Raw genomic sequence first — 13,297 nt, 5'->3', positions numbered from 1 at the left:
ACATAGTCAAGATTCCGGAGAGATGGGAGGCTATTTTGGTCTCTCCTGTACCCAGGTCGTATCTAGTATTTACTTCTTGTTAAATAACACATATTAATTATAGAATTAAAACCAGTAGTTTCGATCTAATGTCAAATTGTATTTAAATTTTTAGTTATTCTGATATTTTTGTCTTAAATCTTTGTCTCTTGACGTAATCTCCCCCCCCCCCCACGTCCGTAATATCTCCTTAAGGTGTATCTTGGTCTGACTTCATTTTACCACTTGGGCAGGACGATAGAACGACAGTCTCATTTCACGCAGGTTGAAGTTCAATCCCCGACCGTCCAAGTGGTTGGCACCTTTCCTTCCCCCCTTCCCATTTCAAATCCTTATCTTGACCCCTTCCAAGTGCTATATATGTAGTCGTAAAGGCTTCGCGCTTTCTCCTAATAGTTCCCTTCACTTACCTTCCGTTTCTGGAGCTTGACAAAGTACCGGAGAAGAATGGTGCAGCGGCCGGTAGCCAGCTTTAAGAGGTGTCTCATGTAAGGTAAAGACCAGATCTAAGTGTTGGTGGTGAGTCTTACTCCTTCCTCCTCTTGGGTTCTGTGATGTGTTGCCTCAAGAAGTGACAGTTCTGGCCATCAGCTCTGCTCTCCACGTCCCATCACCCCTGTGAGGGGTCATTCGTAATCCTATATATTTTATTGTGATTACAATTCCCAAGTATTAGTGTCGTGTTTCTCCATCTCTTTACCCTCTTTCTCTCACTCTTCAGTCCCTTCCTTCTCCCCATCCTCCTCCTCCTCCTCCTCCTCCTCCTCCACTCGGCCATCCTCACCTCCTTGTAGCAATCTCCTCCTCACCCCGTGAACGACCCTTTACCCGGCCGTTGAGGGTCGTCGGCGGTACTTGTTGTTTTCACGATAATTAATCACCCGCGATTGATGGAACTGAGGCTTTGGCAGAGGACCTCTGTGTGTGTGTGTGTGTGTATGTGAGTGTGTGTATGTGTGTGTGTGTGTGTGTGTGTGTGTGTGTGTGTGTGTGTGTGTGTGTGTGTGTGTGTGTGTGTGTGTGTGTGTGTGTGTGTGTCTCTCTCTCTCTCTCATGACTAATTGTCGTTGTGAGGTAAAGATCACTTGTGTGGCCATGAAGAACTGGCCGGGTGGTGGAGTTGTACAGGGCCTTGAGCCGGGTTCAAGAGGCCGCCAATACCCGCCGCTAGGAAACACCATCTCGAGCTCTACTCCAGGTGTGCCTCACCGCGACAGGAGGACGCTCAAGGTTGAGGACTTGGGTGGACACGTTTGCGGAGGAGGAGGAGGAGGAGGAGGGGTAGGGATGGAGAGGTGCAGGAGGCGTAACAGAAGATGACGGTGGAAGAGGAAGCGGAGGAGCGAGGGAGGGGAGGAAAAGTGTTAAGCAAGGAGATAAAAGATTGGATGAAAGGAGAAGGGAAAACCTGAGAAGCGAAGAGCAGTAGACCGTAGAGGAGGTGAGGGCAGGGGGGGGGGGGGAGAGGCAGGGGGGGGGGGAGCCGGGGCAGGATACAGGTGAAAATACAATCCCAAGTGTGATTGTGTTTTCATCTGTTTCACTGCTCCTCAGGACCTGTGCCTGCTCGAGCGTGCATGTGCGTGCCTCCTCTCACAATCTACAGAGAGTGGGATGCAGATCTTGGGACCCGCCTCCACGCTACTGGTACCTAGTATCTTCTCTTCAACAGTTTCAGTGTTTCTTTTGTGTATTTTCTCTCGCCACATCAATCAACCACAGCCCCTACCACACTCCCCACGGGACCTTGACCGTCACCACATCAACCAACCACAGCCCCTACCACACTCCCCACGGGACCTTGACCGTCACCACATCAACCAACCACAGCCCCTACCACACTCCCCACGGGACCTTGACCGTCACCACATCAATCAACCACAGCCCCTGCCACACTCCCCACGGGACCTTGACCGTCACCACATCAACCAACCACAGCCCCTACCACACTCCCCACGGGACCTTGACCGTCACCACATCAACCAACCACAGCCCCTACCACACTCCCCACGGGACCTTGACCGTCACCACATCAACCAACCACAGCCCCTACCACACTCCCCACGGGACCTTGACCGTCACCACATCAACCAACCACAGCCCCTACCACACTCCCCACGGGACTTTGACCGTCACCACATCAACCAACCACAGCCCCTACCACACTCCCCACGGGACCTTGACCGTCACCACATCAACCAACCACAGCCCCTACCACACTCCCCACGGGACCTTGACCGTCACCACATCAACCAACCACAGCCCCTACCACACTCCCCACGGGACTTTGACCGTCACCACATCAACCAACCACAGCCCCTACCACACTCCCCACGGGACCTTGACCGTCACCACATCAACCAACCACAGCCCCTACCACACTCCCCACGGGACCTTGACCGTCACCACATCAACCAACCACAGCCCCTACCACACTCCCCACGGGACTTTGACCGTCACCACATCAACCAACCACAGCCCCTACCACACTCCCCACGGGACCTTGACCGTCACCACATCAACCAACCACAGCCCCTACCACACTCCCCACGGGACCTTGACCGTCACCACATCAACCAACCACAGCCCCTACCACACTCCCCACGGGACCTTGACCGTCACCACATCAACCAACCACAGCCCCTACCACACTCCCCACGGGACCTTGACCGTCACCACATCAACCAACCACAGCCCCTACCACACTCCCCACGGGACCTTGACCGTCACCACATCAACCAACCACAGCCCCTACCACACTCCCCACGGGACTTTGACCGTCACCACATCAACCAACCACAGCCCCTACCACACTCCCCACGGGACCTTGACCGTCACCACATCAACCAACCACAGCCCCTACCACACTCCCCACGGGACCTTGACCGTCACCACATCAACCAACCACAGCCCCTACCACACTCCCCACGGGACTTTGACCGTCACCACATCAACCAACCACAGCCCCTACCACACTCCCCACGGGACCTTGACCGTCACCACATCAACCAACCACAGCCAACAATCTCAACAAGGCTCTCGGGAGACCTGGCTTCCACAAACTTGTTGTCGTTTGTTTTAGATTCAGCTACTCGGAACAAAAAGTTACAAGCAGCACGTTTTTTTATTAATTCATGAGGTACATCTGCATTAGTGCAGCTACCCTAGACTATATGAAGTGGAGTACAGTGTGTCAAAAAGCTAGCTACGTGATGCTATAAAATCCCCATCACACAGGATGGTTAGTCATACAGAGGCATGTGACAAGTAGTCTGCACTGGCAGACTCCAGAAGCATTATGAGGATATCATCAACACAAGAGTGAATAACGCAGCAGTGGTACTAAAAGTCCCCATTTCGCAGGATGGTTAGTCATACAGGGCCATATGTTTAGTAGCCGGCACTGGCAAATTTTGGGTGCAATATGAGGATATCTTCAAGAATACGAGAGCGAATAAAGTAATTGCAAAGCTCCAGGTACCTCATGCCAACGGGTCTTTTTTTTTATTATTATTATTATTATTATTTTCTACCACAGACGTGGCCACACATTTACAATGCTAACCAGCATATATACATTTTCTTCTGTCCTCCATGGACAGGGTTAGAGATGTGTTAAACATATAGTTCAAGGGTTTATTGAACACTCAACCACAGAAGGTGATTCGGTGCTTTTAAAATGCTAAGCTAACCTACATACGTAAATACATAGATACACAGATTTACGTATGCCCTATATAAAGTGTTAGATGTGTCTTTTACATAGTGTCATTAATGTATATTCACAAAGGTGAAATGTAATTCTGATCAGCTTCCATATATACTTTATACCCATACATATACATACACACACACACATATACATACATATATACACACACACATGCATTCACATACATTTGTCTCATTTACTCTGACAGGGTGAGATAGCTGATAAAGAAACTAGTGTGCAATTAAGCACTTAATCACTGAAGGTGATGAAGGTGCTTTTACAAACTCAGGTTATATAGTTACATCATATATATACATTGTATGATTGATATATTACTGGTCTGAAAGGTCTAATAACTGGGCATTCAGTGATGTAGTGTGGGAGATCATGCCGCAGTTCCTGCTCACAGAGTTTGCACCTGTAGTGCTCAGGATTGGGAGATCCGTCACCTGTAGCCACCTGCCACAGGTAACGGTAACCCAACCTGATCTTGGCAACCACTGTGTCGCACAGTCTGGTGGACGTTTTGTGCTGCCCATAGATATAGGTTTCAATGATCTGAACAAATCATAGCTTTTTATACTAGTACTTTCAGGTCGTTGGGAGTCAGTAAGTTCTTTCCTATCAGACCTGAATGTTTGGACCAATACAGTTTTGACAGCAGAGTTGGGGATACCTAGATCTAATTCAACTTCATCTTTGTTGCACGCTAATTTGGCTGCAATGTCTGTCTCATTATGATGGGTTATATTTATGTGTGAAGATATCCATACAAAGGAGATTCGAGACCCTTTACTCTGTGCAGCAATTAGGTCATTTATAATTGGTAGTATGAGGTTCTTGCTGTCGATCTTCCAGGAGAAGTTTTCGATTGCTTGAAGAGCAGAATTTGAATCACAAAATATTATTCCTCCTCCAATGTTTTTTAATGTACTGGCAGCTAGTTGTAATGCCGTTAGTTCTGCTTGTGTGGAGGTCAGCCAGTTGTTTAACCTGACACTGACAGTCTTGGTGCAAATATTATTTCTATAAAACCTACAATGTGCTGCCGTCCGGTGAGCCCGACACCTCCACAAACGCCTTCAGAACCACGATCATGTTACGACGATGAGTCGTTTCGAAACATGCGTCAGGTCACGAAGGCTGGTGGTGAAGCAAGACTGGTGGTGAAGCAAGACTGGTGGTGAAGCAAGACTGGTGGTGAAGCAAGACTGGTGGTGAAGCAAGACTGGTGGTGAAGCAAGACTGGAGGTGAAGCAAGACTGGTGGTGAAGCAAGACTGGTGGTGAAGCAAGACTGGTGGTGAAGCAAGACTGGTGGTGAAGCAAGACTGGTGGTGAAGCAAGACTGGTGGTGAAGCAAGACTGGTGGTGGTGAAGCAAGACTGGTGGTGAAGCAATGACTGGTGGTGAAGCAAGACTGGTGGTGAAGCAAGACTGGTGGTGAAGCAAGACTGGTGGTGAAGCAAGATTGGTGGTGAAGCAAGACTGGTGGTGAAGCAAAACTGGTGGTGAAGCAAGACTGGTGGTGAAGCAAGGCTGGTGGTGAAGCAAGACTGGTGGTGAAGCAATGACTGGTGGTGAAGCAAGACTGGTGGTGAAGCAAGACTGGTGGTGAAGCAAGACTGGTGGTGAAGCAAGATTGGTGGTGAAGCAAGACTGGTGGTGAAGCAAGACTGGTGGTGAAGCAAGACTGGTGGTGAAGCGAGACTGGTGGTGAAGCCAGACTGGTGGTGAAGCAAGACTGGTGGTGAAGCAAGGCTGGTGGTGAAGCAAGACTGGTGGTGAAGCAAGACTGGTGGTGAAGCAAGACTGGTGGTGAAGCAAGACTGGTGGTGAAACAAGGCTGGTGGTGAAGCAAGACTGGTGGTGAAGCAAGACTGGTGGTGAAGCAAGGCTGGTGGTGAAGCAAGATTGGTGGTGAAGCAAGACTGGTGGTGAAGCAAGACTAGTGGTGAAGCAAGACTGGTGGTGAAGCAAGACTGGTGGTGAAGCAAGGCTGGTGGTGAAGCAAGACTGGTGGTGAAACAAGACTGGTGGTGAAGCAAGACTGGTGGTGAAGCAAGGCTGGTGGTGAAGCAAGACTGGTGGTGAAGCAAGACTGTCCCACGAGGGTGAGGATCACAAGGGAGAATGTAAAAGATAAAGAGTGAAAAGGAGGGAGGGAGGGAGGGAGGGAGGGGGGATAGGGAGGGATCCTTATCCCACATCCTTATCCCCCCCATAAGGATGAACAGGGAGGGTATAAGGGAATAAGAGAAGAAGGTACTGAGGGAGATGAAATCGGAAGGAAGAGACAATTGATATAGAAAACAAGGACAAACCACATGGTTAAGAGGATAAAATTCGAGGGATGACTGAAGAGTGAGGATAGTGATGAGGGGAAGAGTGAGGAAAAGACTGAGAGGGGGGGTGTGAGGGAAGGTGACTGAGACGTGAGGTAAGTGGGAGAGGCCCTGGGAGAGACAACATGGGAGAGAGAGAAGCCAGTAGACACGGGGGAACAGCAGGTGGATAAGAACCAGGAGAAATGTGATAAAAACTGAGCCAAATATTGACAGTACTGGCAATATGAAGTTCAATGGGTCCTTGACGCCTCTTTTGATGTCCTCCTACATAGCTCTCCCCCCCTAACACAAATGTTCCCCCTCTACAACACAGCTACCCCCTCTCTCCAGCACATCTACCCCTCTCTCCAACGCAAAAGTTCCCTTCTCCAACACAGCTACCCCTCTTACCAGCTACTCCTCTCTCCAACACACATATTCCCCTCTCCAACAAAAATGTACCGCTTTCATAGGTTATGTTAGGTTAGAAAGGTTAGGTTAGGTTTACTAGGGTGGACTGGATAAGTTAGGACAAGATGGATTACCTGAACTGGTTAGCTGATGTGCGGACCCCGGTCCCACTGGAGGCGAGTCAGGTAAGTTTTTTTTTTTTTTGAGATATATACAAGAGTTGTTACATTCTTGTACAGCCACTAGTACGCGTAGCGTTTCGGGCAGGTCCCGGGAATACGATCCCCTGCCGCGAAGAATCGTTTTTTCATCCAAGTACACATTTTACTGTTGCGTTAAACAGAGGCTACAGTTAAGGAATTGCGCCCAGTAAATCCTCCCCGGCCAGGATACGAACCCATGACATAGCGCTCGCGGAACGCCAGGCGAGTGTCTTACCACTACACCACGGAGACTGAAAATGATAACCTGTGATGGGGGGGGGGAGTGAAGGAGGAGTGGGAGGGAGCAGCGGTCAGGGTGCAGGACGGAGTGGGCTACGTTACGGTGCTCCACACTCCTTGAGGAGACTCGGCGATTTATCACATCTTCCTATAGCAAGTGTGTTTGGACTGCGACATGATTACCTCTTGGCTGGCGGGGCGGGAGGGCGGGAGGGCGGGAGGGCTTTTAACACATAATGTCAACCCCCTGAATGGTGCTTGTGGCCCGCTAGTGCCCTCTGCCTTCATTGGCACCCCGCCCCCCATCTCCCGCACTCCTCCTGGCTGTCTGCTCACTCCTCTCTGAGTGCCTCCTCTTGCCCCGTGCCTCCTGTTGCTCCGTGCCTCCTGTTGCCCCCGTGCCTCCTGTTGCTCCGTGCCTCCTGTTGCTCCGTGCCTCCTGTTGCTCCGTGCCTTCTGTTGCCCCGTGCCTCCTGTTGCCCCGTGCCTCCTGTTGCCCCGTGCCTCCTGTTGCCCCGTGCCTCCTGTTGCTCCGTGCCTCCTGTTGCCCCGTGCTTCCTGTTGCCCCGTGCCTCCTGTTGCCCCGTGCCTCCTGTTGCCCCCGTGCATCCTGTTGCCCCGTGCCTCCTGTTGCCCCGTGCCTCCTGTTGCCCCGTGCCTCCTGTTGCCCCGTGCTTCCTGTTGCCCCGTGCCTCCTGTTGCCCCGTGCCTCCTGTTGCCCCGTGCCTCCTGTTGCCCCGTGCCTCCTGTTGCTCCGTGCCTCCTGTTGCCCCCGTGCCTCCTGTTGCTCCGTGCCTCCTCTTGCCCTGTACCTCCTGTTGCCCCGTGCCTCCTGTTGCCCCGTGCCTCCTGTTGCTACTGCTGCTGCTGCTGCCCAGTGCTGCCTGTTGCCCAGTATCTGTTATTGCTGTTTTTAACAAATGCCTCCTGTTGCTGCTCCTAATAACAGCTTCCTGTTTCCCGTTACTGCTGTTAGCTAAAGTTTCCTGTTGCCGCTGTTATTAAGTACCTCACGTTGTTGCTGTTAACCAGAGCTTCCTGTTGATGTTCTTAGCAAGTGTTTCCTGTTACTATTTTTAATACATGCTTACTGTTGCAGCTGTCAACAGGTATCTCCTGTTGCTGCTGCTGCCATTCTACAGTAACTTGTCATATGGCAGAGCCATAACAGAGGGCAGGTTGGGAGAGCCAGGGCCACAAGAGAGGGCAGGCTGGGAGAGCCACTAACAGAGGGCAGGCTGGGAGAGCCATAACAGAGGGCAGGCTGGGAGAGCCACAAGAGAGGGCAGGCTGGGAGAGCCACAAGAGAGGGCAGGCTGGGAGAGCCACTAACAGAGGGCAGGCTGGGAGAGCCACTAACAGAGGGCAGGCTGGGAGAGCCACTAACAGAGGGCAGGCTGGGAGAGCCACTAACAGAGGGCAGGCTGGGAGAGCCACTAACAAAGGGCAGGCTGGGAGAGCCACTAACAGAGGGCAGGCTGGGAGAGTCACTAACAGAGGGCAGGCTGCGAGAGCCACTAACAGAGGGCAGGCTGGGAGAGCCACTAACAGAGGGCAGGCTGGGAGAGCCACAAGAGAGGGCAGGCTGGGAGAGCCACAAGAGAGGGCAGGCTGGGAGGGCCACAAGAGAGGGCAGGCTGGGAGGGCCACTAACAGAGGGCAGGCTGGGAGAGCCATAACAGAGGGCAGGCTGGGAGGGCCACTAACAGAGGGCAGGCTGGGAGAGCCAGAGCCACAAGAGAGGGCAGGCTGGGAGGGCCACTAACAGAGGGCAGGCTGGGAGAGCCATAACAGAGGGCAGGCTGGGAGGGCCACTAACAGAGGGCAGGCTGGGAGAGCCAGAGCCACAAGAGAGGGCAGGCTGGGAGAGCCAGAGCCACAAGAGAGGGCAGGCTGGGAGGGCCACTAACAGAGGGCAGGTTGGGAGAGCCAGGGCCACAAGAGAGGGCAGGCTGGGAGAGCCACTAACAGAGGGCAGGCTGGGAGGGCCACTAACAGAGGGCAGGCTGGGAGAGCCAGAGCCACAAGAGAGGGCAGGCTGGGAGGGCCACTAACAGAGGGCAGGCTGGGAGAGCCATAACAGAGGGCAGGCTGGGAGGGCCACTAACAGAGGGCAGGCTGGGAGAGCCAGAGCCACAAGAGAGGGCAGGCTGGGAGGGCCACTAACAGAGGGCAGGCTGGGAGAGCCATAACAGAGGGCAGGCTGGGAGGGCCACTAACAGAGGGCAGGCTGGGAGAGCCAGAGCCACAAGAGAGGGCAGGCTGGGAGGGCCACTAACAGAGGGCAGGCTGGGAGAGCCATAACAGAGGGCAGGCTGGGAGGGCCACTAACAGAGGGCAGGCTGGGAGGGCCACTAACAGAGGGCAGGCTGGGAGAGCCAGAGCCACAAGAGAGGGCAGGCTGGGAGGGCCACTAACAGAGGGCAGGTTGGGAGAGCCAGGGTCACAAGAGAGGGCAGGCTGGGAGAGCCACTAACAGAGGGCAGGTTGGGAGAGCCAGGGCCACAAGAGAGGGCAGGCTGGGAGAGCCACTAACAGAGGGCAGGCTGGGAGAGCCATAACAGAGGGCAGGCTGGGAGAGCCACAAGAGAGGGCAGGCTGGGAGAGCCACAAGAGAGGGCAGGCTGGGAGAGCCAGAGCCACAAGAGAGGGCAGGCTGGGAGGGCCACTAACAAAGGGCAGGTTGGGAGAGCCAGGGCCACAAGAGAGGGCAGGCTGGGAGAGCCACTAACAGAGGGCAGGCTGGGAGAGCCATAACAGAGGGCAGGCTGGGAGAGCCACAAGAGAGGGCAGGCTGGGAGAGCCACAAGAGAGGGCAGGCTGGGAGAGCCAGAGCCACAAGAGAGGGCAGGCTGGGAGGGCCACTAACAGAGGGCAGGCTGGGAGAGCCACTAACAGAGGGCAGGCTGGGAGAGCTACTAACAGAGGGCAGGCTGGGAGAGCCACTAACAGAGGGCAGGCTGGGAGAGCCACTAACAGAGGGCAGGCTGGGAGAGCCACTAACAGAGGGCAGGCTGGGAGAGCCAGGGCCACAAGAGAGGGCAGGCTGGGAGAGCCACAAGAGAGGGCAGGCTGGGAGGGCCACTAACAGAGGGCAGGCTGGGAGGGCCACTAACAGAGGGCAGGCTGGGAGAGCCACTAACAGAGGGCAGGCTGGGAGAGCCACTTACAGAGGGCAGGCTGGGAGAGCCAGGGCCACAAGAGAGGGCAGGCTGGGAGAGCCACAAGAGAGGGCAGGCTGGGAGGGCCACTAACAGAGGGCAGGCTGGGAGGGCCACTAACAGAGGGCAGGCTGGGAGAGCCACTAAAAGAGGGCAGGCTGGGAGAGCCACTAACAGAGGGCAGGCTGGGAGAGCCAGAGGCACTAACAGAGGGCAGGCTGGGAGAGCCACTAACAGAGGGCAGGCTGGGAGAGCCACTAACAGAGGGCAGGCTGGGTGAGCCAGAGGCACTAACAGAGGGCAGGCTGGGAGAGCCACTAACAGAGGGCAGGCTGGGAGAGCCACTAACAGAGGGCAGGCTGGGAGGGCCACTAACAGAGGGCAGGCTGGGAGGGCCACTAACAGAGGGCAGGCTGGGAGGGCCACTAACAGAGGGCAGGCTGGGAGAGCCACTAACACAGAGGGCAGGCTGGGAGAGCCACTAACAGAGGGCAGGCTGGGAGGGGGGGGGCACAGCAATATACAATGTCAACACAGCATTAGGGGTGAGTCACTCCATCACAGTTTTGCGTTCCCAACATCAATTTAGTGTTTTAAATTGACCAGCGAATTATATGTAAATAGACCCTGGTATGGAGAGTCTGGATAAACAAGTAAAGGCAAATAACGCCACACGGAGTTGGGATGGATCTTTACTACCTCCCGGGATGGCCGCCCTCATGCTGCGTGAGGTGGGAAGGTGTCCCTCATTCAACACCTGTGATGGTGCGTGAGGTGGGAAGGTGTCCCTCATTCAACACCTGTGATGGTGCGTGAGGTGGGAAGGTGTCCCTCATTCAACACCTGTGAGGTGGGTAGGTGTTCCTCATTCAACACCTGTGAGGTGGGTAGGTGCCCCTCATTCAACACCTGTGAGGTGGGTAGGTGCCCCTCATTCAACACCTGTGAGGTGGGTAGGTGTCCCTCATTCAACACCTGTGAGGGTGCGTGAGGTGGGCAGGTGTTGATGAGTCTCTCATTAGTCAATTACATAAATTAAGTCTAGTCAGTTTAATAATTACAATATCTTTTAAGTGAACAATCAATGCATTGAACACTTGACCTGTTCTTATTCATAAAAGAACATATACAGCATAAGAACAGGTCAAGAGTCCAATGCATTGATTGTCCACTTAAAAAGATTGTAATCATTCAGTTAACTGGACTAACTCATGCACAATTGTAGAGTGTAAATCACTTATTGAAAGAAATATCATTGAATCTTCATTTATAAAAAAAAGTTGTGAAATAGATGATATTAACATTAGTGCTGGATTATATTAATGAGATAACTTTATAATTGGTAAGATTTGTGACAGGCATCAAATAATGTAAACAGTAAGTGTATGTGTAGTACACTCCAAGAACGATGGAACACCCAGTTAATATCCACTTAATCACCCCACCTTCAGGTCACTTATGGATTATGGATTACTTATGCAACTTTGTCTAGTCAGGTGTAGTTGAACACATAATCCCTGGCCCTTATGTCCTCTCTCTGTATTTCCTTGATAATGTGGTGAACACGAAAACGTTCAGAAGTTACGTTTCATTTATTCATATATATATATATATATATATATATATATATATATATATATATATATATATATATATATATATATATATATATATATATATATATATATATATGTGTGTGTGTGTTCTTGGGCTGATAGTGCCATATTTATTTTGTAAGATTTAACCCACTAGATGAGGATGGTAGCATAAGTGGCAAGCCAGGAGTTGGACTGCTACTAGTTATAAGTAACTGATAGAGTCATGACGGCACTGGACTGCAACCAGATATAGTGTCATAAAGTATTGACGAGTATATACTTATATTGTATGTGAGTGCTTTGTATATGTTCTGTTTTGTTATTAAATCTGTGTAGTTAACAGTTGGGTTGCCCTTGTCCTAGTGAGGCTTCACAGAAAGTAGAAGAGAGAGAGAGAGAGAGAGAGAGAGAGAGAGAGAGAGAGAGAGAGAGAGAGAGAGAGAGAGAGAGAGAGAGAGAGAGAGAGAGAGAGAGAGAGAGAGAGAGATCCATAGCTGTGGACAGGGTAGTACAGAGTAATATTTCAGAATAGGGGAGTGAGATCATACCAAATAAGAAGAGAGTGGGGAGTCACAGCGGCTCGAGTGGGTGTGTGCACGTGACAACGAGGTCAGTATTGGAGCCGCACCCCCTAAACGTGTGACGTTGAACCTCTCTCCAAGTGCCAGAAGCGCACAGGGCGATCTCCTGATAAAAGTATAAGCACTTTACGGAATTTTTGGGTTGGTTGTCCGTAAGGAAGGACGGATAGCAGACCGACGACAACAACAATAACTAGGTAAGCACAATAGATAGGCAGGCTGGCAGGCTGGCAGGCTGGCAGGCACACTGGCAGGCACACTGGCAGGCAGGCAGGCAGGCAGGCAGGCAGGCAGGCAGGCAGGCAGGCTCGTGTTACCTCTCTTCACCTTTAAGCTTGTTACAGGAGCTCCTCAATAATCCACCTTGCTGTACCCGGGTCTTGTGAGTGAGGGTCCTGCGCCCGGGCCCTCTCCCGCCCTCCACCGTCCCCCACCCGCTGTCCCCTGCTGCTGCTGCTGCTGCTGTTGTTGCTGTTGCTGCTGTTGTTGTTGCTGTTGTTGTTTCTGCTGTTGTTGTTGCTGCTGTTGTTGTTTCTGCTGTTGTTGTTGCTGCTGGTGTTGATATTCTGCTGCAATTGTTCTTGTTGCTGTTCTTGTTGCTTCTGATGTAGCTGCTAGTGATGCTGCTCCTGCTGCTGTCTCTGTTGCTACTGCTAATAATAATGCAGATAATGACAATGGTGATGACGTGTTCTGAGAAGACGATGAACAATAATGACAGACGATGAACAATAATGACAGATGTCTTGATTTGTTCTCTCACCCCTTTTGTATCCATGGAAGAGAACGGGAAGGTTGGGTGGGGATGAGTTGGAGACGTGAGAGGTGTTAGAGAAGGATGGGAGTGCAGGGTGGGAGAGGTGTTGGAGAAGGGTGGGAGTGCAGGGTGAGAGTGCAGGGTGGGAGAAAGGTGGGAGTTCAGGGTGGGAGAGGTGTTGGATGAGGGTGGGAGAGAGGAATCTATGAACGAATATATCTTAGTGGAATTCCCCAGAAATGTAAGGTTACTGAGGGAAGCCTGAAGAG

Source organism: Procambarus clarkii, chromosome 27 (assembly GCF_040958095.1).
Source record: "Procambarus clarkii isolate CNS0578487 chromosome 27, FALCON_Pclarkii_2.0, whole genome shotgun sequence".
Lineage (NCBI taxonomy): Eukaryota > Metazoa > Arthropoda > Malacostraca > Decapoda > Cambaridae > Procambarus > Procambarus clarkii.
This window is presented reverse-complemented; position numbering follows the sequence as displayed.